The following is a 25,158-nucleotide window of genomic DNA, read 5'->3' as shown; positions in this document are numbered from 1 at the left end:
TCTGCAGCACATCTCTGCGCTGCTCTTCCTGATGCAGCTGTACTCCCTTTGCATCTGAGGAGGTGGACGAGCAGGCGATATGAAACCAACCACATCAAGAGCCAGATGGACAGCTCGGTGCCTTGTTTGCACCAGCAAAATGGAGCAAAAGCAAGTTTGCCAAGCCAGGGTGACCTTCTACCTGTCCTGAGGTAATTTAGATCACCCTGTCTTACAGCTGCAATGGGAAGTCATTTAAAGGACTTTTACAGATGTCTTTGGGTCTGCATGATTTTTAGCAGTGCTTTCCAGACATCCAGGGCAGAAAATGAAACAGGCCTGATTATGAATCTACCTTTTTATCTCCACTCTCTCCCATTGAAAGCAGATGTTTTGGCTGGGAACTGCTGCAAGAGGCAGCAGATGCGAACTTCCCCACACAGCCCAGGGTGCCTCAGTAGGTCATGCTCCTCTCATCGCCCCCAGCCTCCATGTACAAAATCCAGCATTCAGGGGTGCTGATTCACTCAGAGGTGAATATCCACAGCCTCCTGATGAGAGCCTGTAGCGAAAAAGTGCCACCCATTTTCTGCAGTTCCTTTGCATGAGATCAGTGGACTCGCTACCACAAAAGGGAATTAATTTTTATAAAGTATTTTCCAATATAATAGACACCGTTTTTCTTTTTAGATACACAGCCGTGGCTGTCACAACCCCTCTGAGGCCTAAGACATCTTTCACCACCACCATCCCATCACCAGGCCCTGCCTGGAGACCAACTCTGGCCTGAGAGGAGAGGGTGAGCCACTCACCTACTGCACTCCCCAGCAAGGAAATGTTCATGAACAAGGAACAAGGGAGCATAGCTTCTGCCACACATTCCAGTCAGCAGTCAGCATTGCGATGTGCCACATACTAATCGGTTTCCCATCTGAAAGGGCTGAAATATCTTGCTTTCTTACCCAAAGAGGGGACAGAAGAGAAAGTCACAGTCTGTTACAGGCACTCTGTTGAGTCAGAATTAATGTTGAGGGCCCATTCTCATTAGCACCTATTCATATACATGTAATACAGACACAAAATAAACCTCTTATGAGAATGTTATATGCTTTATAGCTGGACACAGAGCACAGGGAGTATCAATATCCTAGCTCTTGTAAACACATGTTAAGGCTGTCATCCCATACAGATATACAGACCTGATTTACTGGGAGTTCAGTAAAATGGCTCAAAGCAAATAAAGTTCATCCCACACAAACATCTTTGCAAGACCAGTAATTTTTTTATTTTTTATTTTTTTACTACTGAGACATTTTTACTTAATTTCTTATGGAAGATGGCACAGTAACACCTGAATTTTCAGCTTCAGATTAATACCTATCTCCTTCCTTCTTATTATCCTTCTCTTTAATGTCCCTCAGAAAATTCCACATAAAAACATTATACTAAAATATTTTTAATTCCAAAATCAAATTCTCAGCTTTTAAAGAAATTCTGAATCTTTGAATTCTGAGACAAAAATCTGCCCCTTGTGGTCAATGTCTTGAAACATTCTCGTACATACAGAAATAGATATAGCTAATAATATAAAATGACAACATTTTATGCAAGCTTTCATTAAGATTCATAGTGTAGTATATTACCAAGTAAATCAGATTTTTCATAAGGGATAATTTTCTGAAAGCCATCTACCATTTTTTCCTAGAATTTCCATCACACTGCAGCTATTCCAAATGATTTTATATATTACTTTATAGTAGCCCTTTCCTGGGAACTTCAGCCACAGATTAAGGCCATTCGTACATAAATGCAAGAAAGAACACAGTCCTCACCCCAAAGGGCTCACTCTCGATTCAGCTGGGTGTGGAACATGTAATTCAGCAATGAGTAGGTTGAGTGATGAGATAGATAAAACGTAAACAAGAGTCTGGCATAGAACTAGAATCCTACTATCAGCTTAAGAGGTGTACTGAAAAATATATAATCTTCAGCTGGTGTCCTGGGAACAAAGTAAGAGCCAAGTGGCAGGAGGTTGTTGAGAGAGGTGCAATATGGGTCACATTTGACTTGAGCATGGTTAGCAAAGCTGGGCTGTGTCACATCTGCACACCCCCAACAACAGAAGCAGAAGATGACAGTGGAACTTCCTCCAGACCTTATGGCATGCAGAAATTCACCATTTTTCCTAGCTGTTCTTTTTTGTCTCTAACAAAGTTCCGATTGAGCCCTAAGGGCACTAACAAAGGAAAAAATGCTTCACAGCATTTTGCCCTAGCTATTGCTTTGGGGTATGTGTAAGATGAGATCAAGTCAGTGCTACACAAGGAGCATTCCTAATTCACTGTGTGGTCTGTGGGCAGACTCAGATTTGACAATTTATTGAATTTTGAACAGAAGCACTGTGAAGTGAATGTAGGAGGCACGCTCATCATATCAGCTGGGCATTTGCCATACGGACTTCTCGTAGGCTGGGAGAAAAGTGGGAAGATTTAGTTGTCTGCCTTTGGCTTTCTCCACCTTGAAAATGGAGAAGGTTGGTGTCTTCTTGTGGTGAGCAGCTTTCACTGCTGCTGGCTGCCCTCTTTCTGCTCTGCCCCAGGGGTAGAGGAGGAGGCAGTGCAAAGTACTAGCATCACCACCCCAGGCCCTTAAACACACACTCCTAGGACTGTGTTGCGGTAGAACATCACCTTTAACTGGTCAATGTAAGCAATACCACAACGTGCTGACATGAGGAGCCATTGCTGGACTGTAAGCAACTTACAATCTTAAACCTTAGATCTTTAGGACAGTGTTCATATTTGCTGTTGCAGATGATGGTAAGGCATCTCTCTCCCATAATAAAAAAAGTATTTAATGTAATTAATACAGCATACATCAGAAAGGCACAGACACAGTCTAGGCACAGAAACTTTTCAGGAGAATCTGCAAGCAAAGGGCATCCCTGTGTTTGCTCAGATCTGGTTTATCCAGACATCACAACTGCGTTAGCCTTCTTATCACTATTTTCAGAACAGGGGAACAGACGTACACAGTAGTTTCCAAATTCATCAAGGAAAATTGTGAGGTAGCAGGAACTGGACCATGAAAACAGTATCATGTTCTCGATGTTCTGTTGTTGGCATCTGTGGTTTTACAATCACAGTTTCCTTTATGCTTATTTATTTTTCCCCACTCCTTGTCAAATTGTTCTCCTTTTGAAAAAGACCTGGCTAACCGGTGGATTCATAGATTTTAAGGCCATAAGAAACTACTGAAAGCCACTAATATGTCTTTTAAGAAAACAGAGCATTTCAGTCAGCAGTTCCAGCAGCAAGTCCACGGCTGCAGCCAGAGCACAACTCTGAAAATGAAAATCACCATTTCTTTGGGAGCGTTCTCATCATGATTTTTCTCTTTTAATTGTTTAAATATATATATACATACATATATATATAAAAGAGAGAGAGAGAGAAAAAAAAAAAAAAAAAGAAAAGAAAAAAAGGTAGCCCACTTCTATTCTAAGTGGCCATTAAAAAGAAACAGTGAACCTGAGTAACCCAAACTGATTTTAAATTCATAACCTAGGTAGAAGAAATGACATGAAGATTTGATTCCCCAGCTCACACTGCTTACATTAAAGATGTCTCTTTAACTTCATGGTCAGATCTAGAAATCTAACAGTATTTGAGAACGGTTACATGTAATACTAGCTAGTGCTCCACTTTTATTAAAGAATTTTAGGAGCAGACAAATGATAGACAACTCCAAAATGAAATTGGATATTGACATACAGTGAAATTTCTATATTGGATTTCCTTAGAGAATCGGTTTCTGACCTGCTGTTAGGAATGCAATAGCTTTACAGATGTCTGCACCTAAAATCCTGCATGATTATTGCTCCTGTCTTGTTATTAAACAAGTCATTAAATCCATGGTGCTTTAGAAACAACAAAAATTAGTGTTTCAACATCTACTACACAGCTCCTGAAAAGGGTTTTGGTGTTCATTGCACATGGGAGGCTACATTAATAATTGCACCAGGTAAACATGGAGTGAGTAAAAGCATAAAAGACCCAGAAACAGTATTCCCACTGATGCAAAAGAAAAGTATGAGTCTCTCTCAGAAATACAGTGAAATTACATCATTGCAGACTGTGACACATTAGGCGAAAACCTTTTACCTTGCAACAACTAAATGAAAGTTAGTTCTCCGTAAGCAGGGCTGGCTATTGCAGCATTAATTTAGATTAATTAGCCACACACAGATATTACTTAACATGCTGGTGATTCTTTCCCTCACTCAGGTGTACCTACACAGAGCTGTACAGACCACATCTAATCAGTTGTGCTGAATAAGGATAAACTTCTGAATCAAAGCCAACACATAGTTTAATTCTCACATTTGTAGCTATCACTAAAATGCCTGTGTCCTATGACTGTCTTGCAGCTGCCCGTGAGAAACATTTGTCCATTACTGGAAAGTAAGCTAAAAGATACAGGGAAAGCTCATCAAAGAGTCAAAGCATGTTGCATCTGCAGTTAAAACATTTTAAAGGATCATAGTTATTAGAAATTCAAGTTTTTCAAGTATTAAAAATAAATCTTTAATTCCCCTGCAGATTCCTAGTATCCAGAGTATTTTATAGAAACATCTGGATAAAGGAATAAAGGCAAATCCATTGTGTTTCTAGACATTCCTGGAGCACTGATGTTCTTGAGATTATGCTATTGGATTACTGGTATAAAAATAATAAATATTTTCAGTACTTAAAGCTGTAATGCTTTATGTTGGATTTGGATTTTGGTCTCATTTTAGTAAAAGGTGGATGGAGATTCAGACTCTCTTCCTTAGCCAGAAGGATGTAGAGAGTTTATTGCTTAGTGACCTATATTTTTCTCCTCTATGATATTTGAAAAGTTATTTAGCAACTTCTCTGCCCTTCAGTCAACCTTTTAAAATAGCTGTCAAGACAAAAAATGGTTAAGCCTTCGTTCCTCGTTCCCATGACATATGAAAGTGAGGGTTTGTTAATCTATGCTAAGAACGCTGTAAAATATCCTGATCTGCACAAGACGCATTAATTTGTGTTTATTGGTTTAAATGGAGGGCAGTAATGCATCAAAAAAATGGGTCTCACATGCAAGAGGTGAGAGTGGCACTGAAGTGAGATCTTTGGATATGTTTTCACAAGGTTTTGCAATATTACAAATATATTTTCTACAGGTCACTAAGCTAACCGGGAACTTAATGATATAACTGGCTCAGGCTCCTGTTTGTTAACATAAAATGTATACAAACCTTGCCAGAGGTCCAAGGATTAAACAGTTATAAACTTCAGGCTGTGCCCAGAATGTTGCTCCACCATAAACATATGGCACGGTTAAGCACCCGCCCCAAGCCTGTCCCTGCCTGGCTTTTTGGAGAGGAGAGCACAAGGTGCAGCAGCACAGAGCGGGCTTTCAAAGCCCCATTTGTGCAAGGTCTTCACCCTTCCTGCTTACCATTTCTCTAGGGAGCTGCAGCATGTCGTTGAAAGTACTGGTAACCAAAGACAGCAATGCAACAGCTAAGCCCGGTGGCTCCAGCCCAGTCCCTTCACTTTATCCCCTTTACTGTTCCCTCTCCTGTTGTTGTTGCTTTTTTTTTTTTTTTTTTTTTAAACATGCAAGTTGCCATGAAAAATTTGTTAATGAAATATTTGCTTAGAAGTCTGCTCTGGGCTAGGCTGATAACCTATCTGTGTTTGAGTTTGGCTTCCCATATTCTAAATACTCATCTTCTCTCTGTTTAGCTTATTGATTGGTTTGGCAGGAAAAGCAGCCTTGTCATCAGTGACCAAGGTCAAACCAAACAAAAAGGGACAGGAGGAAAAAAAAAAAAGAAAAGAAGAAGTTGGACGGATGAGCTCAGCGAGACAGGAGTGGAATATGCAACCTCCCTCACCTCTCCTTTGGGGGACGGACGGTGGTCTGCCCAGGGGCTTGCTGGCTTTTGCAAGGTCATAAGGAATCGCTAGCATCATCACATCCCACATTTGTAAATCACCTTCCTTTCAGTAGCACGTGGAGCCAGGAGTCAGGCAGAAAAAACAGAAGTAAAACATGGACAAGGCCACACTGAGGCTGGGGCCAAATGCCCACGGAAATATGTCCTGGGAGCTCCAGTGCGGAGTGGATGGGGCACTGAGTCAAATATCTCAAACATCTAAGATTAGAAGCTTAAAACCAATGTCTACATATGCAAACAAGAGTCACCTGCCCCCAGAGGTGTCTGAAGCCTTGTTTCAGAGAGCAGAGCAGCTGCACAGAAAAACAGGATTCTGTTTTTTTCCCCCCTTGAACATGACTTAGGTATGAGTTTGTACAGATCTAATTCTTCAAACACAGTTTACAGATTTTGGCCTCAGCTTTTCAGTTCCACTCCTAACATCTGGAAAGAGCAATGTGTGGAGAACAAGTCAGGAAGTTTACAAAGGGCTAAAATAGCCCCGACATTTATAAGACATAAGCATGTGCTCTTACCAAGGCAGTGGGTACCTTTCTATCATGTCAATCTCAACATTATCTGGGGGGGAAGCTTTAATTTACCCAAGAGTTCTGGTTCAGAAAATGCATATAATGCTCGTAGAGCATTCTGTCTGAAAATGCATATAAATCCATGGAAGATGTCCAGAACTGTGTAATACTCAATGAAAAACCTAAGTGTAAGGTTACTCTGCACTACCTTGCCATTTCAAACCATCCTGCAAAACATTCCTGCGTTTGTGTAATTCCGTGTGAATCGCAGTGTGCAATTTCACAGAAGATATGTGAAACTACAACAGGGGAGGCTAAGTCATGGCTAAGCAAACTGAGATTGATTGTACTGTACCGTGGTACCTTATTGTAAAGAAAAAGTACGTTCTGGTTGTCGCAATATAGCACAGTGTCGTGGTTTTCTGAAAAGATGCTGCAGTGGAATACACCTACTAAATAAAATGCCTGGCAATATTGTTATCTCGTACAATATGTTCACGTTAGTGGCTTTACAAATGAATAAGAGGGTGCCAGAGGCTAATAATTATGTAACATGAACTAAATGTTAAATCATGCAGTCTTTACTCAATATTTATATAGTTTTGACTTGCGGAGAGTTTAGCTTGATATATACCAGGTTCAAAGAAGTAAGAAAACGATATCTATTCCCAGGTTTCTCTTTATTCTTGTTACTTTCCTTCCCTCTAAGGAGCTTATGCAGCCATCAGTGCATTATTCACAGCATGTTGGAAATGTTATTCTGGAAACATTATTGTAGCTGAAGTGTTTCATGGATTATAGCAGGTGGCTACAGAAGTTGAGAAATTCAGCTTCGCTGGCCCAGCTTAACTGATAAGACAGAAGTCCAACTTCCTACCCACCAGCATGGTCTCACTAACAAACTGAAGTTTCGTACTGAGGGTCCTCACGATAGCTTAAAAATGGATGCATAAAGATGCTGCTTGTTTATAGAAGGTGGTGTCAGTTTGTTAAGGATATTTTTTTCTGCATCTCAACTCACATTTTAGAAAAAGCACATTTTTCAAGGAATGCAGAAAGCTGAACAATCTTTTTCCCTGCAAGATACTGGAAACAAGGCTAGCTGATGACCATCTGATTTGCATAAGCAAAGGCCAAAGGCTGTACAAGTGCGTAGACCTCTATTTTTAGCAAGAGCAAGTTCCTTTGGTGGGCCGGTGTTGAGCCACGTTGCAGGGGATGATTTTGTGGATAAGCTGCAGGCAACACCTCTGAAAATCAGGCCCTGTTAAGATGTGTCCCTGGGAGCTCTCAAAATCCCTCGTTGTTCTTGATCCTTTTGGGCAGGAAGACCTGACCGCCCCAAAGGGCTGCAGGAGGAACCTCACGAGGCAAGTTCAAAGGCCTCTCTAAAAATCTGGGGCTATGTGTATGGTGCTGATTTCCACTGCAGGAAGATTTACTCAGGATTACCCAAAGAAGATGGAAAACTGGGTAACAAGATCAGAAGAAATGTGATGTCCCTAAATAAACCGAGGCTCTGGTGCCTGACATGTGGATTTAGCTACCCTTCGCCAAGAGTGCTTTAATTTGTATCGCTGTAATCGGGTTAAGAATTATTGTAGCCAAAGTAATTAGCAGCGAGCTACCAACCAGCTTCTTGACACAGAAAGCAAATGGTTTCTCCTCCAAGTGTCTGTCCCCCTGAGGGCTGGGAGGTAAAGAGCAGAAGGAGGGAATTAGGGGTGACCTTGCATTAATGAACAGGAACGTGCTCCTGGATCAATGGGCGAACCTGGCATAGCTCAGAGAGGAAGCGTCAACTGTGTCATCGAAGTATCTCTCATATCCACGGGGGTTTCGCAGTGGATGCTTATGCAAAAGAGGTAAACACAAATGAGGCTGGTGCGACAGAAAAAAAGAGCTACAGGAAGAGAGAAAGAATGTGTGAGGATGCAAACGAAAAATAAACAGAGAGATTGCAGTGGGATGGTTTATTTAAAGAGCCCCTACATTTGCGTTATTGGATTAAGCATTTTGACCAAAGTTTGTAGAATTTATTTTGGCCAAAAATGACTAATATGAATATTGGCCTCATGCCTGAATAAAGGAATGTAGTTTCTCTGTCTAATCAGGTTGCAACAGATAAAGGCTAAATAGAAATGAGTAATTCACCGTGACTCAATATTACATGGGCTGTATTTTAGGAGCTGAATTTCAAGTGCATTTCTGTTCTTTATTTCAGCTGCGCTATCTTGCTCTCACCCTCGCTAGGCTCTGTGTCAGCCTGGCTTGGCAAACTGGGAACCGTTTTCTTCTGTGAGCCTGATGTACTTTTTAGGAGACTACATCTTCCTGGAAGCAAAATCAATTCAAGTATTCAGGAGGCCTCTAGTGGCTTATAGTTTCAGAGGAAGTTTCCTCTGAAGCCTAGCCTGTGAAGCTGGCTACAGAAAACACACATAAGGTCAGGGAAACAAAAGGGACTCCCCACTTGTTGATTAATGCCATTGATAATAAATAGCAAAGCCTGGTCTCTGACTTCAGTATCTAGGAATCTGCCCTTCCAGGCCTGAGATACATTTACACACAACGCTCGGAACGTGCAGATGAGAACAATAGGGTCTCGGGCTTGTTGGTGTTTTACATGTTTCTAAGCGTATACTGGGAAAGAATTATAACGTGATGAGCTGTCTATTTGAAACAGCTGTCAAAGGAAAGCCTATGCCAGTTTCATTTTGATCTGCAAATGTAGATGCTTTCTATTACTGACATTAGAATACGCAATAGGTTTCCAATGTGGTGCATGGGTACGTAATTCCCCATTTGCAACTCTTTACCCAGTTCTCACAGCAGTCTGAGCAGATAGGGACAGATCCCGCCCGGAGTAATTGGCATCAGTCAAGCTCTCTCTGTTTCCAACAGCTGGGGCTCTGGCCCATACACAAATATATACTATTACATATTAGGTGAGAACCCACATCACCTGTATACTATTTTTGCATGCGGGGTTATTAGAAAGTAAGAGAAGAGAAATCATAAAAGGAGGTGAGAGAACTGAAGTCCCGCTGTTCCTCTGAGGAGTTTTGGTCTACAGAGTCAATTCTTTCTTCATCACATATGTATTTCCCTTGGCCTATTTTTGTATGTCACAGGATAGTCGAAGAAATGTCCTTAATTCCCAGCACTTTGATTCACCTCCACCAACTAAGCCGTGTTGTAGGTGACTTAGCCACCATGTGATCCACCTATTATTAGAACAGAGTTAGCCCTCCAACCCCCCAAACTCCTGCCTCCCCTTGTCCTTATATATATCTGTCTCCTAGCAGAAAAGTGGCACATGACCTCCTATCCTCAAGAATACTTGGCACAGGTCCCTGCTTCTCAGCCGAACCTATTGTTCTAGGAGAGAATGACACAGGCGTGCAAGAGTCTTGCTGACACTTCTGACTTTAAACACGAAATGCCATTAATCAATCAGCTGCATCTGTTTGGAAAAATTAAGTGGCTGGAATCAAGGCAAACACAATAAATAATCCTTATGCAAACAGGAAAGAAAATAAGGGAAGACGTGTTTTTGACTTCTTGTTACTTCATATTCATTTGATCTTTTGCATCCTCCTTACAAATATTAGGTTTACCAAGCGTACAATATTAAGACACCAAACTCAAAAGGCTTATGCAAAGTACTGCCACCAAATTAGAGGTGCTAAGCTTGCAAGATATAAGTGTCTGTACTGGAATTTACACATGGTATGGCAGCAGAAGGGGGCTGAATTCACAGATGTGAGCGAGAGCAGGCCAGCAAAGAGGAGCAGGTTATGGCTGGGCGTCACTTGAAAGGCTGATTTCTCTTGCCATCCAACGAAGTTGCAGATTTGATTTATGGTCTCAAAAACATGTTAATTCCTGCTACAAATGCTTCAGAGACATAATACTACACACAATCATTCCTGACAGGTGCTGATATCCATCAAAATCAACACTTAATGGACCTTCAGACAGCGCAGTTCCTCACAAGATGGGCACCCAAAGAGTACTGCAGCATCTAGGTGCTTGCTGCTGTCCCCTCTGCTTGCAGGACCAAGGTGCCCAGCTGCAGCAAAGCCCCCTTGCAGTGCCCTGGTGGGCAAACACCTCTGGTGGGGTGGAAGCGAGGAATGGGGTGGACAAGGCGTTGCGCTCAAGAGGGTCCTTGACTTCCAGGCAGTCTCTGAATTGCTTCTAGTGCCCCCTCCCTCCCACCTCTCATCTGCACAGCCTGGAGCCCAGGACTGCACGGCAGCTTTATTCACCTCTAAAACGGGCTCAACACATAGGGAAGAAAGGCTGTCAAACATTGTTCCCTGCTAATCAAGCACTGCTTAACACTTCCCCAAGATCCTGTGCTCATGACCATGAAGACCCAAAAGCCAGCCTTAAACAAACCACAGGGAACCCTCATGCACCTGCTCAGCCATGAGTCTGAAGGACACTGCTGCTCTGGGCCCACAAAGCTTTGGGAACAAAAAGCCAGCCAGTTTCTACAGCAGGCACATGCAGGAACTGAAGGGAATCCACCCCCCCACCCCCATTTCACACAGGCCATTAAAGGGGAGCCATTTAAATCCAGGCTGGCGACATCCCAAAATGTCCATGTTGCTGCCAGTTCCTGCGACAAGATATGCCTGAATGGTTAAAAGTCATGACACCAGCGGCATAACCTGATCAGTGCCACAGGGACACGGGGTGGAAGAGACATGGGAGAAGTTGTGTGCATGAAGACCCATCTTGACTGCTAAAAGAGAACAAGAAGCATGTATTTGGCTTGCCCACAACGATATGATTGGGCTCAATTTGAAATTAGAATTTCTTTCACTTTGTGGTCCACTTAATCCTTTTAAAAGCAAGCTTTCAAAATGCAAATGCCATTTTGAAATCAATACTTGCTTTATGTTGGCTGAAATACATAGAGGCAAAATATTTCAACTTTGCAGAAAAATAAACAGAAATCCACTGTGAGGAGGGAACTAATCTATAGATATTTTTGGTCCCTTGCACAACCTGCGTTTCAGAGTGAATTTCCTGTTTGCTCAAGAACAGAGCTTGTCAGCTCCTGCATGTTCCTGGAAAGCAGCACGTACCTGTGCCTCTGCTGCAGACCAAGACTCTGCTGGATTCAGTTTAACTCTCTGCTGTGCTGGTGTCCTGACAGCATGCACTTCACCTGTGATGCATCTTTCCCCTTCCACCACTGCATTTAGGACAGAAACACTCGGTTACTGTCACACATTTCTGTCATACGAGCTGCCACAATGTTCGTATTTCTGATAATAATATCTAGGTAAGTAAGAGTTTGTTGGAAGAGCTAATATCTTTCATTAGACTAGAAGATATAACCAACAAAAGTGAACAAGTTGTGGGGTTAAGGGTCCTTCACTTACACTAGAGTGTAAGTGAACACTAGAGAATGTGCTAGAACACTCCAGTCCCAACAGCATCACTGCTATTGGACAGATAAGCAGATAGAAACCTCGCTATACAAAATGAAGTGTGCATTGAGATGTCCCTGATCACTTCGTCCAGAAATCACAGGAAAAAAAAAAAAAAAAAAAAAACAAGAATGGAAAGAACACATTTTTGAAGGGAAGAAAAAAAAAGAAAAAGAAAAAGTTAAAGAGTGAAGAGTCATTTTTATCCCCCAACCCTTTTATATATTTACAATGAAGTCTGCAATAGCAGCTCTCCACAATGTCAGAACCCAAACTGCTGTCAGTCATTCCTGCTGTAGTTTCCTCGGGCAACTGCTTTCACAATTGTCAATGGATTCACTAACTTGTTGCAGTCACAAATAGCACTACTGATTTATTTATTTTTTCAGTGGTCAGGTTGCAAGTGAGGGCAAGAACATTTTGGTTTTCTAAACAGCAACACTAAGTATATGAGAAGTCCTCTTTTGTATCAGACATGTACACATATCAGGCCAGGCCTTGTCAATGTGATAGATGGATGGCACAATATTTGGATCATGGAAATGAAAACTGTATCTGTCACTGTGGCATGCCAGCCAAAGTTGTGACTCCAGTGAGACCAGGATGAAGCTGGTACACAAGACAGCATGCAGTAAAAGCCCTGATAGAACCTTAGCAGATTCCTTTGACTTTGCTGATAACCTAGTGCTAAATAAGCTCTTTTCTGTAGGAAATAAGAAGCTCATTTTACAATTTCTGATCTTTAAAATAGCCCATAAGTCCTCTCATATGGGTAATATGACACAGTCAAGGTCAACAAGTTCACTTTAGGAAACAGCTAAGAGTTTTCATACAGAAAAGCCAGATCCTGAATCCTAGCAGAGGGTGACATTCCTAAGCATTCATCACTGCTTTGCCACAAGTTCTTCAGAAACTTCAGAGCTCTTCTAAATACAGAAATGAAGTTACAACAAGTTTGATTTAAGGAAAGAAACTTTCCCAATGGATACCAAAATCACTGCAGTAATCACCTCCAAGGTTTACAGTTTTTCTACAGTTTGCTGTGGTTTTAAGATAAGAACTTATCACACAAGTTATTTCTAAACGTCCCACGTTGGGTTCATAGGAGCTTTCAATAATTGCACTGAGACCCCAGAATGAAAGAAACAATTCAAGTTTTTGCAATACTTGTTATCTGACATGTCTGCATAAAACTAAATGTCCAGTAAATGCCACCGTGCAGTTCCTTACAGATGACAGGATCAGCCACTAACTCCACTTAGGTTAAAACACTCAGTACATCAGCTTAAGGGTCCTTTTCAACAGGCAGAAAAGTTTTTTAGGGGCCTAATGTACAAAAAACATGAAGCCTAAGATAGGCTGCTAGCAGCTTTGCCACTGAACAACAATGAAGTCCTCAGTCATCTCAAGGAACAGACATCTAAATGTGCTGTCCTTTTCAAAGCCATCCTGCTAGAAACTTGTGATGCACAGAGTGATAATGAAAACTTTAAAAATATGTATCAGGTTCCATTAAAATTTGCCACAGTATGCTGCTTTACAATTAGAGTTATGTCAGAAAATGAATGAGTGTTTTAGAATTGTGTAGGGACTGGGTTTCATTTCCATTTACAGGAGTTTCACTTAGAGGCATCTCCATCATTTTCTCTGGAGTCACTCCAGTTACATAAGATTAATGAGAAGACATAAAAAAAGAAAGAAAGCAGCAGTAGAAACACTGGCATGTAGAAAGTTTTGATGAGACTGCTCTGTTTCCAAGAGCCTTGCAGCCCAGACTGTCAAGGCTGTTCATAGCTTTCTGGAAGAGTGCTTCAGCTGTAGTCAGAGACGGATCTGGTGGAGAATCTGAAGCACTGACTGGTGTGCTCTTTGCCAGCACAGCCTAGTAGTGGCGCTGCATGCACTGGACCAATTGGAGATTCTCTAAGAAAGATTTCTGTCTTATCTGGGTTGTGTTTGAACTATTTCAGTTTCTTCTTGAGTCTTGTTATATCCAGACATGTACTTAATCACACTTCTTTTACATGAATTTCATCTTCCCCTTTTGTTTTTGTCTCAAAAACCTCTAAATTTTCATCCTAACTAGACACATTGTCCTCTTCTAGACCTAAGAATCTGACAGTGTACAGTCAGGTCCATGAGTGCAGATTTCACAACACACAACGTGGCTCTCAATGAAGACTTACACATTCCCAGATGGAAGTTAATTTTTGCCTTTATTATTCACAACATGATTTAAACCTGTGATAAACCCTGATTTAGGAGGCTGTAAGCCACAGTCAAGCCAGTGCGACATTTGTCATCCTTTCTCAGACCTGAATCAAGGCCCTGTTGCAGGGCCTAGACTGACAGGGAGAACAGGTAGAGCCAAATCCTGGGCTGTCACCACTTGGCAAAGCAGAGGGCTTGGCCCTTCGGTGAGGGGAAATGATGACTCCATCATTTTGCAGTCTATAGACTTTTCCAAGATATTAACCCCCCTGGAATGGAAACGATTGCATATGCTTCACAGCAATATAGCTGGAAGTTGTAAGGTGAGACCAGGGAGAGAAACGGTGAGAGAAAACTTTCCAACTATCACAAACAAAGGTGACCAAGTTACCCCAGTCCTCAGTCAACAGTTGCAATGCCATTAAAGACTGTTTAGGAGTTTTTATTCCACCCCAGACATAGACCAAATCACATTAAGAAGAGACCTTCTCAATCCCACATTACTTACGTTAGCTGCAATTTATGCTTCCATATTTTGCTGTTGGGGCAGGTTAATGTTTTTGCTCATAATTACAGTGAGCTACTTACTTCATTAAGCCTCAGTAACCTGACTGTCTTTGCTTACAAGTCCAAACCCCAAAGCTGAGCACAAGACCTGTAAGGAGAGCACTGGAAGGTTGGCCGCTTGAGATGTTTAAAACTAAATTAGAAAGAGCACTGCCAAATGCAAGGTAAGGAGCATTGTACTCACAAAGAGATGGCCTGCATGATCAAACAGGTCTTTCCCATCACTAACATCCTGTGTCCAGGAACAACCCATTTAATTTCAGGCCAGTCATTTATTATGACAGAGAAGCAAAGTAGAAGGACATATATTCTACTGAGGAAAACAGTATTTTATTATGCCAACTGAACGCTGAGGACAGGCAGTGAAAACATTCTTTCATTTTGTACTATTAGCTCAGCCAGGCCTCGGCAATGTAACATTCTGTCACTTTCTGTGGATTAGCTCATTTACAAAAACGTGCTGTTTTACTGAAATTAGCACAGAGAGAATATTGCACTTCTCGAGCTGCTGCAGCATAACTGTTTGTCAGTAGATTTATGTAATGGATTGTTTTCCTGCAATCCAGGATAAGGGAAATACTTAAACAATAACTGCCATGGGGAGTGTGGACAAGGCAATAATTACTTTCCATGGTGTTAATAAACCTCAAGGCTACTGGCCAAAGTATATTTGCAGCGAAGGAGATGTCTGTGGAGATTACATAGGAAATTTTAAGATAGACAAGGGTCCGGAAACCCATCTAGGTCTGCTTCCTTTGTTACATTAAAAAAATTAATCACCCACACAGTCATAACTGCTACCAGAAAGTTTGGTATTTTTTGTTTATTTGTTTGTTTTTATCAAGCACTATCAAGTGTTCATGAGCTCCACCTTTGCATACTCTGCTGAGTGACTTAGCACACCAGCTAGGAGATCCGTAATTCAGTTGTTATCCTTTCATTTCCTTCTCAACTCTTAGCTAGTGACTTTTTAGCTTGAGAAGTGGAATTTCCACTCTACAGGAAATGCCTCTGTTTTTGAAAAATAGAATTGTTTAAGAATAACTGAACTGCTTCAAACCTAAGTGATCTCTGGAAGCTCAATGCAGTCATCATTTCCACGAGTTCTGTACTCCCAGACCGCTGCCAGCCGTAGCAGGCCGTGCTGGGGAGCCCCACATCCCTAAGACTCAAGCTAGGATTTCTAGGGCTTTCGAGCTTCCTGTCACAGTAGTAAAGAAATAAACCTTAGCTAAAATTAGAGCTCCCATAGCTTTGGAGCAAAAAGCAGACTCAGCTCCTCAACACCTATCATGGACTGCAAGATTCAATAGTACCTTGTGACACCTCTGACCAAGAGGACATTCATGCTTTGACCACCAGTCTGTAGGACATTACTGTGGAAACCCATCTCCACAGCCACATTCTTTTTCTATTGTAGCAAAGCAAATGAGGAATTAATTTATTAAAACTGATGAAGTGACACAAATATAAGTCTGGAATGAAAGAAAAATGAGGTTGTCCATGCCATCCTCTGACAGTTATGCCATGTGTTTTACTGACAGTTAAAGCTTTGTCTCCACTGGTAAATTAAAAATACCTCAGACCACTCTCTGACACTGAGGCCAACTGGCATGAAACAGACTGCATCCACGCTACCAAACAGTCCCTGCCGCCGAAACAGGGTGGCTGCATCCAAACCACCTACTGGGAATAGTCTCTGGCCTGTGCTAACCCCTGGCCATGCCAGGGAATTGTTTGGAGAATAGTAGGTGCCCCAAGCCAAAGCTTATTCTGATCATTTAACCATATAGACAACCCGGTTCCAGAGCCTGGTCCTACAATCTGGTGGTACCCACCTGACTTACTGGGATAGCCTGGCCTACCTGCAACCTGCCCAGGCCTCACACATAGCTAGTATCAAGCAGTGTGAAACCACAGGTTGTTCTGTTCGCCCACATCACCAGTGAGCAGGGCTTTAAAAGGCGATTGTGAGAGTGTTCTCAGAGTGCTGGGGCTGGTTACACCCATAGAGGTCTCCGAGGAAATGTGCTTCTAATTTAAAAGCCTTGTCAAATAAGTAAGTGGCAACTAACATTGAGAATGGATATTGTGTGCTAGCTTCAACCGAGGCAACTGACTTAAAACTTCCCTCGCTGCAGGGATGACTAATCACACAGCTATTTGTGGGACAGAGCACATCATCCTTGTTCGCATGAGTGAGCACGCACTCACTGCTCACACATGTCACCCCACAGGAGGCAACACAAATAATCCTGAGAAGAAATACTCACCGAAGGAAGGGCTACGCAGCCTGGTGGCATGACCTCAACCTACGTGCAGTGAAGAATATGAAAAAAGTCCTGTTGTCTTATCAACTCCAGACTGAATTTCTCTTTTGTCTGAGCTGCCTCAGGTAACAGGAGGAGCCATCTGTGTCTCTCTTAACTGTGTTGCCTTCTGTGTTGTGATAGTGGAAAGGCTGGGGCAAGTAGCTGCACACCTGCAGGTGGCTGGGCAGAAGAAAGCACAGCTGTATTCTGTCCCAGGACACTCCCTGCCTCCTGCAAAAAATCAAAGCTCACCTGGTGCAGGAGGCAGACCCAGGAACTCTCATCTTTGGAGATTCTCTGCTTCCAGAGAAATCCTTCACTATACATTGTCAGACAATAGTTGAGAAGGGTCTTAGGAGAAAAATGAGTAAGTATTGCAGCAAATTCCACTTTTCATTCATTGCAGCAATACTGACTTGCACAAGCCAAGAATCTAGCACCACACCTTTTGGGAAATAAAATAAAATAAAATAAAATAAAATAAAATAAAATAAAATAAAATAAAATAAAATAAAATAAAATAAAATAAAATAAAAATCTTTCCTATGAATATCCAGGAACACCTGTAGAAGGCAAATACCAAAATGTAACGTTTAAGTTATTTCGACTAGAGTTTAGAATGATATTTCTTACTTTCTTACCATGTGAGAGTTTCCTATACACATTCATATAGTCACAGTAATTTCTCAATGAGCAAAGCAATCTTGGCTTGAAGCCATGGTGGTTACCAGTACCATGGGAGGTCATCGTTGCCTTATACATACTCCCCACAGCACTTAATTATTTCCCCTTGCTTCAGGACTGCAGGAAAACAATACACATATAAATTAAGCAACTTAAAGCTAGCTGTGGCTTCAGCAGCATGTAACAGTCTTTTCACCTCCATTTGGACAAAAAAAAAAAAAAGTTCAGTTTCTAGACAAATTGGGCACCGATTAGGCCACGGGATGCTGCACAGAAGCAGCTCAGATGGGTTAATAGTGTCCTGAAATGACAGACTGTTTTCGCTTTCAGTCCCATCAGTTCAGCTAGCACAATGATAAGACATTATTTTTCTCAATTAATATCCCATCCTGACACTGTTTGCCAGTCTTCAAAGGTCACAGGGCAGTCCTGTGTCAGCCTGACTCCTTCCCCCCTTCCCCATATTTCTTCATCCTCCCCAGGGAAATTTATGTCCGCCTGCGGCATCTGTCCCCTGTCCTCCTTTTGTGAGTATCAAGCCACAGCATACATTACATTTAGAAATGTTTTCTGACAATAAATTACCTTTGTGATGTCTTAGAGGCCTCATGCTCTCCTTCACTGACCTCACGGCCCTTACACTCTGGAAACATTTCTCATTATCTGTCTCACCCTCCTGTACAATCTTCCTTTCATTCTCAGTCTTTGCTTTCCTTATCACTTTATTGCACTCTTAATTTCATTCTGTAATCTGTCCAGTTTTCTTCTTTCCCTGGTGTTTTATACCTTATGTTTGGTTACTCTTTACACATCCTTGTCTGTCTGTGCCGTTCATTTGTATTTTGCACAGCCTTCTCTTCTCGTGGCATACACAGCCCAGTCAAATTCCCACATCTCATGTTTTTCCCTCACTCCTTCCCCTTCGTGTCAGAAGGATAGAGGGACAGGATAAAGAACTTCAATCTCTAAAAATAATGTTAGAGTTTTCCAGTGACACCCTTCCAAATTAGTGGGATAGTACTGTGTCTGTTGATTACAAGTAAAACTAATCAATCCACATATAAAATAAAATAAGAATCTTCCTTTTCTCAACATACATTTCCCTGGACATGTTCTCCAGCAGAAAAAATCTCTTCTACTGTCTGAAGAGGGAAACAGCCTGCAATTTGCTGTGAAGAAAGTTATCTTCTGTCTGAACCAACATCCTTTCAGTAAACACCGTGGGGCAGAAATTCTGTATTGCTCACATTCCCCAAACTCTACAAAAAGTGATCTCCTGCTGATTTCACCAGCAGTGACAGGCTCCTTGGTCTACTATCATGTTTAGACTGCTGCCTGAGCTCACTTTAAACATTGTCTTTTCATGGTCACTCTCAGAAAACCTGAGTTTGAATGAAGTTGAGAAATTAATTAGCTGGCAGATAGCTAATGTATAACGTATGTACACACTCAGTTCACATCAAAAATTATTTTGCTGGTGATGTTCTTTTCAATACTTGCTTAGCCAAAGACATACCCTCCCTCTTTACTTAATCATCAAAATGTGACAAATTTTGTCCTATTAAATACTAGAGACAGTGATCTCTTCTGACTACAGCTGGTGATCACATTATGCCCCGAAGCATATAGATTGAGAGCACTTCCCTCTTTCATCCCAATTAAAGGCCTTTCTGTAATGCACCTACCCCTTTCTTCTGCAACAGGCAAAAAAAATAAGAATTTCCAATTGTACTCTGATAGCAAATCTGAATGTATTGTTATATTGTTATATTCTTAATTACTAAATAATGAATTATGTAATAGATGAGAGATTTACCAGAACTGCTGCGGAGAGGGAAGGGAGGACAAAAACAAAACAAAACCATAAAAAAAACAACCACACACTTTCCCCAAAATTGCAGATTATTAAGAATCAAAATGGGCCTTTCTTAAGTGTAATGTACTGAGGTTTTAAGGTACTTGAAGTTAAATGCCATCATAATCAACAGAAGACACCTTTGGACACTGAGAAACAAACATTTTCCACTGTTAAAAAAAAAAAAAAAAAAAAAAAAAAAAAAAAAAAAAAAACTTCGAACTGGTTTGCCCTTTAAGGAGCAGGGAAAAAATGTAAAAACAGAAAAAGCAAGCTTTTTCTGTTTTTACATTTTTGTAGAGAAAAATGTAGAGAAGTTTCAGTTCTGAACTGGATTTGGAAAGAGGTAACAATCGGGCAATGAGTACCACTGTAGAGATATGAAAGCGCTCCAAAGGCAGGAACACAGGAATTATCACGGTACTCCGGACCCCAAATTGGTGATGACGGGAAGTGCCCTGTCTGCCACGGTGAATTAGATTTGAAGCTCTTCTGACTCCAGTAGCTCGAATCAGAGAATCTCTAATCGCAGATCAGTGTTAGTAGATCTCAGGTCAGAGGCAACATAGTTCAGCTTAAATCTTTCCTTCTACCTATTATATAGTTTTTACCAAATTCACTAGCCAAATAAAAACCCATTCTAATTTTTAATCTCACTAAATTAATGCTTTCAACAACATCCTGTTGCAATGATCACTACAATTTTTATGCCTTTTTCCTATACGTTTTCCTGTTATTTGTCTGTCTCCTTCCTAAGGAAGACAAGCTGAATCTCTTTATTCATTCATTCACTCTCATTAAAGAGCTCTTCCTATTCTTTCATACCACCTCCATTGCCTTATCTGAGCAGCAAATGTTACTGAGAAACATCCCTATGCTGAGGAGCAGCTTCTCTCCACCTTATGCAGGTCTTTTCTCTCTCCCAGCTCAGAAAATACACAGGCGGTTGCATACATTTTGCAAGAAAAAGATATTTAGGAACAGAGGAGACTACATGCCTGAGGAATTATGTTATCTTTGGCTTTGCTTATGAACGTGACCTCAGAAATCACGGGTGTCCAGAGCGCAGGCAGTGACTGGTGGGAAGTGGCCTGCCACCTCCCAGGGAGAGCCTCAAGTGCCGGTGAGCAAGGAGGGGATTCACACCGCCATGGGAAGTGATACCAGGCTGGTTCATCATGTGCTTGTCCTTCCCATATACATTTCCCTGCCTTTACTTGCAGTGTTTCTCACCGCCACCATGCTGCCCAGTCTCCCCTGACCCAGCCAAAGCAACCCACTGCGTGCCATTTTCTCTAGTCAGCAAACTGTACCAACACAGAGTGTTGTGGCCCTGTTTCCTGAGGACACCCAACAAATACCCACTTTTCAGACCAAAATCAGCTCTCTGTTCCCTTTTCTAGCCTACCATAGTGTCAGTGTCGGGGCAGACCATAGTTAGCTCTCCCCCCTGATGCTGCCTGCTCATGCTTCCCCATGCCTGACACCTCTCCCAGGCACACTGCACACTGACATCGCTCCTGGTCAATAGTTTGGGGTTAATTTTTGTCTCTTTCTGTGTCTGGCCATTCTTAGCCAGCTGAGCTCTAGACCATTAATCTGATCCACACCTGCTTCTCAACAGCCTTCAGTTAATAAAAGTCTTGCTTTTGACCCAGTTCGGCAGAGTGACCTGACAGTGTAAAGATGTTTGCTACCAGTGCCAGTCCCCTGAGTCTGCATTTGACTGATCTTTTAGTAAAGCTTTTGATTTATATAATAACCTTTTTTCCTTATCCTTCTGATCAGGGGAACGTTAGGAAATCCCCCACTGCCAATTGACTTTGTTGTTGCTTTCATTTCTAAGATGTAAGAGATGTACTTCAGCTGCAGCCTCCCAGACCATCCTTCCCTGGTTGTCACAAACTGCCCGCTCCCTGCTCTCCCTGACATCCCGCCCACCGAATTTTTGTTCTTATTTACTAAGCCTTCGCTTTCGGTATGATAAGCAAACACTCAGATCAAACTGCTCTGCACTAAAGATCACAGACAAGGAATTAAATATTGTATGTTCTTCATTCATCTTTAATATCATTACAAGTCTGTTAAAGGATTTGTGTCCATTGAACAAAAAAGCTGGAGGCATTACTGCAGCTGAATTCCGATTGCTAAATGTTTAACAAGGATGCTGACATTACAAAAGCCAGAGTCTCTGATCTCTCCTCTTGAAAGCTATTCAGGTTGGTTGCAGGGGAAAACTATGTCATGGGCACCTGGGCACCTGCATTTTATTCTGTCTCAGTAACCCCCTCTCAGAGGAAGTGGAGCCATAAGGTCCTGTCCCAGTAACAATGAAGAGAAACTAATGAAGAGCTGGTTTATAGCCTTTTCCCAATCCTGATGTCCTGTCTGTGTCTGGAGGGCAAGTATAAAACATGTTTTTCAGTGCTACAGAAGGAAGTACAAGTAATTAGTCCTCGCCAGGCAATCCACACACGAGGTTAATCAGGCCCCTGGCTGGCTTTAAAGCAGGGAGGACAAACAGAGCAGGCTGAGCGCGCGGCGAGAAGAGGAGGTCAGCGAGAGCGAAGGGGGCAGCAAATGGAAGCCTGTATGCATCAGCAAAAATGGATCTGGGTAAATGTTTTTAGGAGGCCTACCCTGGCTCTTTCTCCTCCTCATTATCCTGGCTTTATCACTTCTGTTCTGTGCGAACAATTGCTGGAGGAGCCCATTTAACCCGCCAGCCACGAGGCTGTGCAAACGGCCCCGCAACTCCATGGAGGGGCTCCCCCCAGGGCTAGAGAGAGCACTGCACAGTCCCTGCTCCGTCCCCAGACCCAGCAGCCCTTTACCTTTCTATGACCCACAGTGGGCATTTCGGGCTCTCCTGAGGCCAGATTGCTCAGATCTGGGCATGCCAGGTACCATGCCAGGGGAGACCACATGCAGAAGTGTTCCTTCTGTGCTCAGATGTGCCAAAATGCAGGTGTTTGACTTGTAAGAAGTGCAATTCCCTCCCAGGGTGGGAGATTTTCCCCTCCTTACTACCCAGCGAAGGCTGAATATGGAGTTTTAGTTCTGCAGCACAGCTTTAATTCCCTCAACATGCACACACAAAACCGAGCTAGCTCCATAGTGTCTTATCCAAATCAAGGCTTTCAGTGGCTGTGATGAGGGGCAGTCCACCTTCCTCTCATGGCTGAGGTTGGCCAGGGATAGAGAAATCTGACTAGGAGCCCCCTAAACTTCAGTAACTACCATAAGATACCAGAATTTCTCTGGGTCTGAGGACATGCCAACCTCTGAAATCAGGCATCTTAATCAACAGAAACACACTTCTGAGCCTGAAACACTCACAACGGCTAGTATTGGCTTTAAACTCTAGCTGCTGTTTCCAGGTTTTCCTGACCACAGACAATATGCCCTCCCCTACCATCTTCAGTTTTCAATATCAAACAAGTATGCTAGCAGTACCAGGAAAATCCATCCATGCTACCTGAGGGCAGGAGAACTCATCCAGTGCTTACATCGAACGGCCATGGAGCTAGGACCTTCCTTTGGAGATGGAGCAGCTCCGCGGCTTTATGAACACTGGATTCACCGCCTGTCCCATGAGAACCCCAGCAAGAGAATGTGCCTCCTCAAGAAGCATTTTGGAGCCAGTAAAAAATGTTTGCTCTGTTTCTACAGAACATTCACAATGCTCTTCTTTAAACAAGTGTGACTCAACTTCACCTTGCATCAGGCCCTAACAGCTCTGATTTTTACAGTAGGATAGTGTTCAGTCTGCAGTTATTTTACAACCTCAGCAAGATTTCTTTATCACTGATGTATTTCCCTCAGCAGTATGTTTTCACACTGACTTCTGTCACCCTCAGTTTGAACATCCTGGTGTACAATCTATGTACATACTGTATAATTGTATACACATAATCCTTTCAAATTTCTCAGCAGCAAATACATTCCAGATGACTTCAAGGCTAGCGTACACAGTCCTGCTAAGAAGAAGAGGAAGAAAAGCTAACCTCAAATGTTTCTGTTTTCTGCTAAATGCAAGCTGAGATGTTTTCTCTTCCTCTTTCAGGCATTGTTCGTACCGTATCAGGCTTTTCCTCCCTATTCCTTTATTCACACTGAATAGTATTTTACTCCTCAACCAGTCCTATTGACTTCAGTGCTACTCCAGACAGGGGTAAGGATTTGTCTGTGAGGATCAGATTGCAAGGTCAGGGCCTCAGATTGTAAAATCTTCCATGCCGAGCATGCCATTGTAAAGTACTGAGGACACTTACCATACCCTGAGATGGATCCCCAGCACAACAGTATCCACAGTATCGGAAACATTCAGAGTGCTTTACAACAGTATGCCCGGCAAGGAAGATTTTCAACCTGTGGCCATCACCCTGTAATCCAATCCCCACAAATAAACCCTCGCCCCTGTACAGAGCATCACCGAAATCAATGGGGCTCTAAACAGATGCAGGATACTTCCTGAGTGACATGGATGGAAAGACCGTGGCACAAAGGGGCTAAAACTTGACAAAGCCAGGTCTGCCCTATTCCAGTGGCTTCTGCTTTCCAGAGCTGGAGGACTTTACAAGCAAGAGAGCTGGTCATAAGGGTTTTGAAAGTGACAACAGAGAGAAATTGGAAGATTAAATGGTTGGGCTCCTCCAGAAACTATTTGCATTTTACTCCTCTCCGTAGCTGGGAGCTCAGGCGTGCATCCCAGGTCTGATCCTTTGCTTGCCATACAGCCGTGCGAGGCTGATCACTGCACCCATCCCTTAAGCCCCAGCCCAGCAGAGAGCTTTGCCCATATGTTACTTTAAGCATGTGAATCTGTTCCACTGCCATTATTAAGTCTGCCTAAGTGTCTGCAGTTACATACGTGCTTAAGTGCTTTGCTGGATGAGTGCTCTTTGTTTCTGGAAGGCCGAGGAGATGCAGGCCTGGAAAAGGCAACCAAGACAGGCCCACCTCTCATTTGTCTCAGTTTTATAACTTTGAAACTCTTCCTTCACTTTGGTAATAATGTAAAGTATCAACTAAAAATTGCAATGCATGCATTTCATTTGAGTTTTATTGCCTTAACAGACAGCATTAGATTACAAAAGAGGACATTTTTCTTCTCAGTTTTAGCTTATTCTTATGATTTATGATTAGATACAGCAAGAGTTCATAAACTTCCCTGACCTGCTGACAGTTTTTACAGGCTCCTTGATTTATTTCCATCTCAAACTTAACAGCTTTCATGTGACTGATATTCCTAGAGTCCTGGCATGGCTGCAGCACAGCCTGTGAGAGCTCCTCTAATCTCCATGTTACTAATTTAAATGAAGTCTTGGTCTGTTGTTTAAAAAAGACATTCGTCATCTCACGGAGGTTTACAGATCCTCTTGTAATGTAATGTCAGACACTTCTGAGATATGAGTTTTATAAAGCCTCCCGATATTGAGTGTTGTAAGACACACCAAGGTCACTTCAATATGCCAAAGAAAAAAAACATTTGCAAAACAAGAGAAGAGGAATTCCTAAGAAACTGCATTGTACCGAGGACATTTAGAAATGATTTATACCATCTGTGAGTACATTTCAAAGATAAATCTGGTATTGGGGA

At 42.2% G+C, this 25,158-nt stretch overlaps 1 protein-coding gene across 7 annotated transcripts in view; it reads right to left on the bottom strand.

The window, feature by feature from the left end:
* LOC311434892 (uncharacterized protein) overlaps positions 1-25,158 on the bottom strand; it is a 167,666-nt gene that overhangs the window by 45,382 nt on the left and 97,126 nt on the right. The window contains exon 1 of one of the 7 annotated variants that reach the window (XM_084515376.1): positions 16,979-17,131. The exons of the other annotated variants lie outside the window; for them this stretch is intronic. The gene's annotated coding sequence lies outside the window, so the exon portion shown is untranslated. Of the gene's footprint in view, positions 1-16,978; positions 17,132-25,158 lie in introns of those variants that run through there. 7 annotated transcript variants of the gene reach the window in all.

The sequence above is a fragment of the Aythya ferina genome, assembly GCF_964211825.1.
Source record: "Aythya ferina genome assembly, chromosome: 3".
NCBI lineage: Eukaryota > Metazoa > Chordata > Aves > Anseriformes > Anatidae > Aythya > Aythya ferina.
The sequence above is the reverse complement of the archived record's forward strand: the minus strand, read 5'-3'. Positions and strand labels throughout refer to the sequence as shown.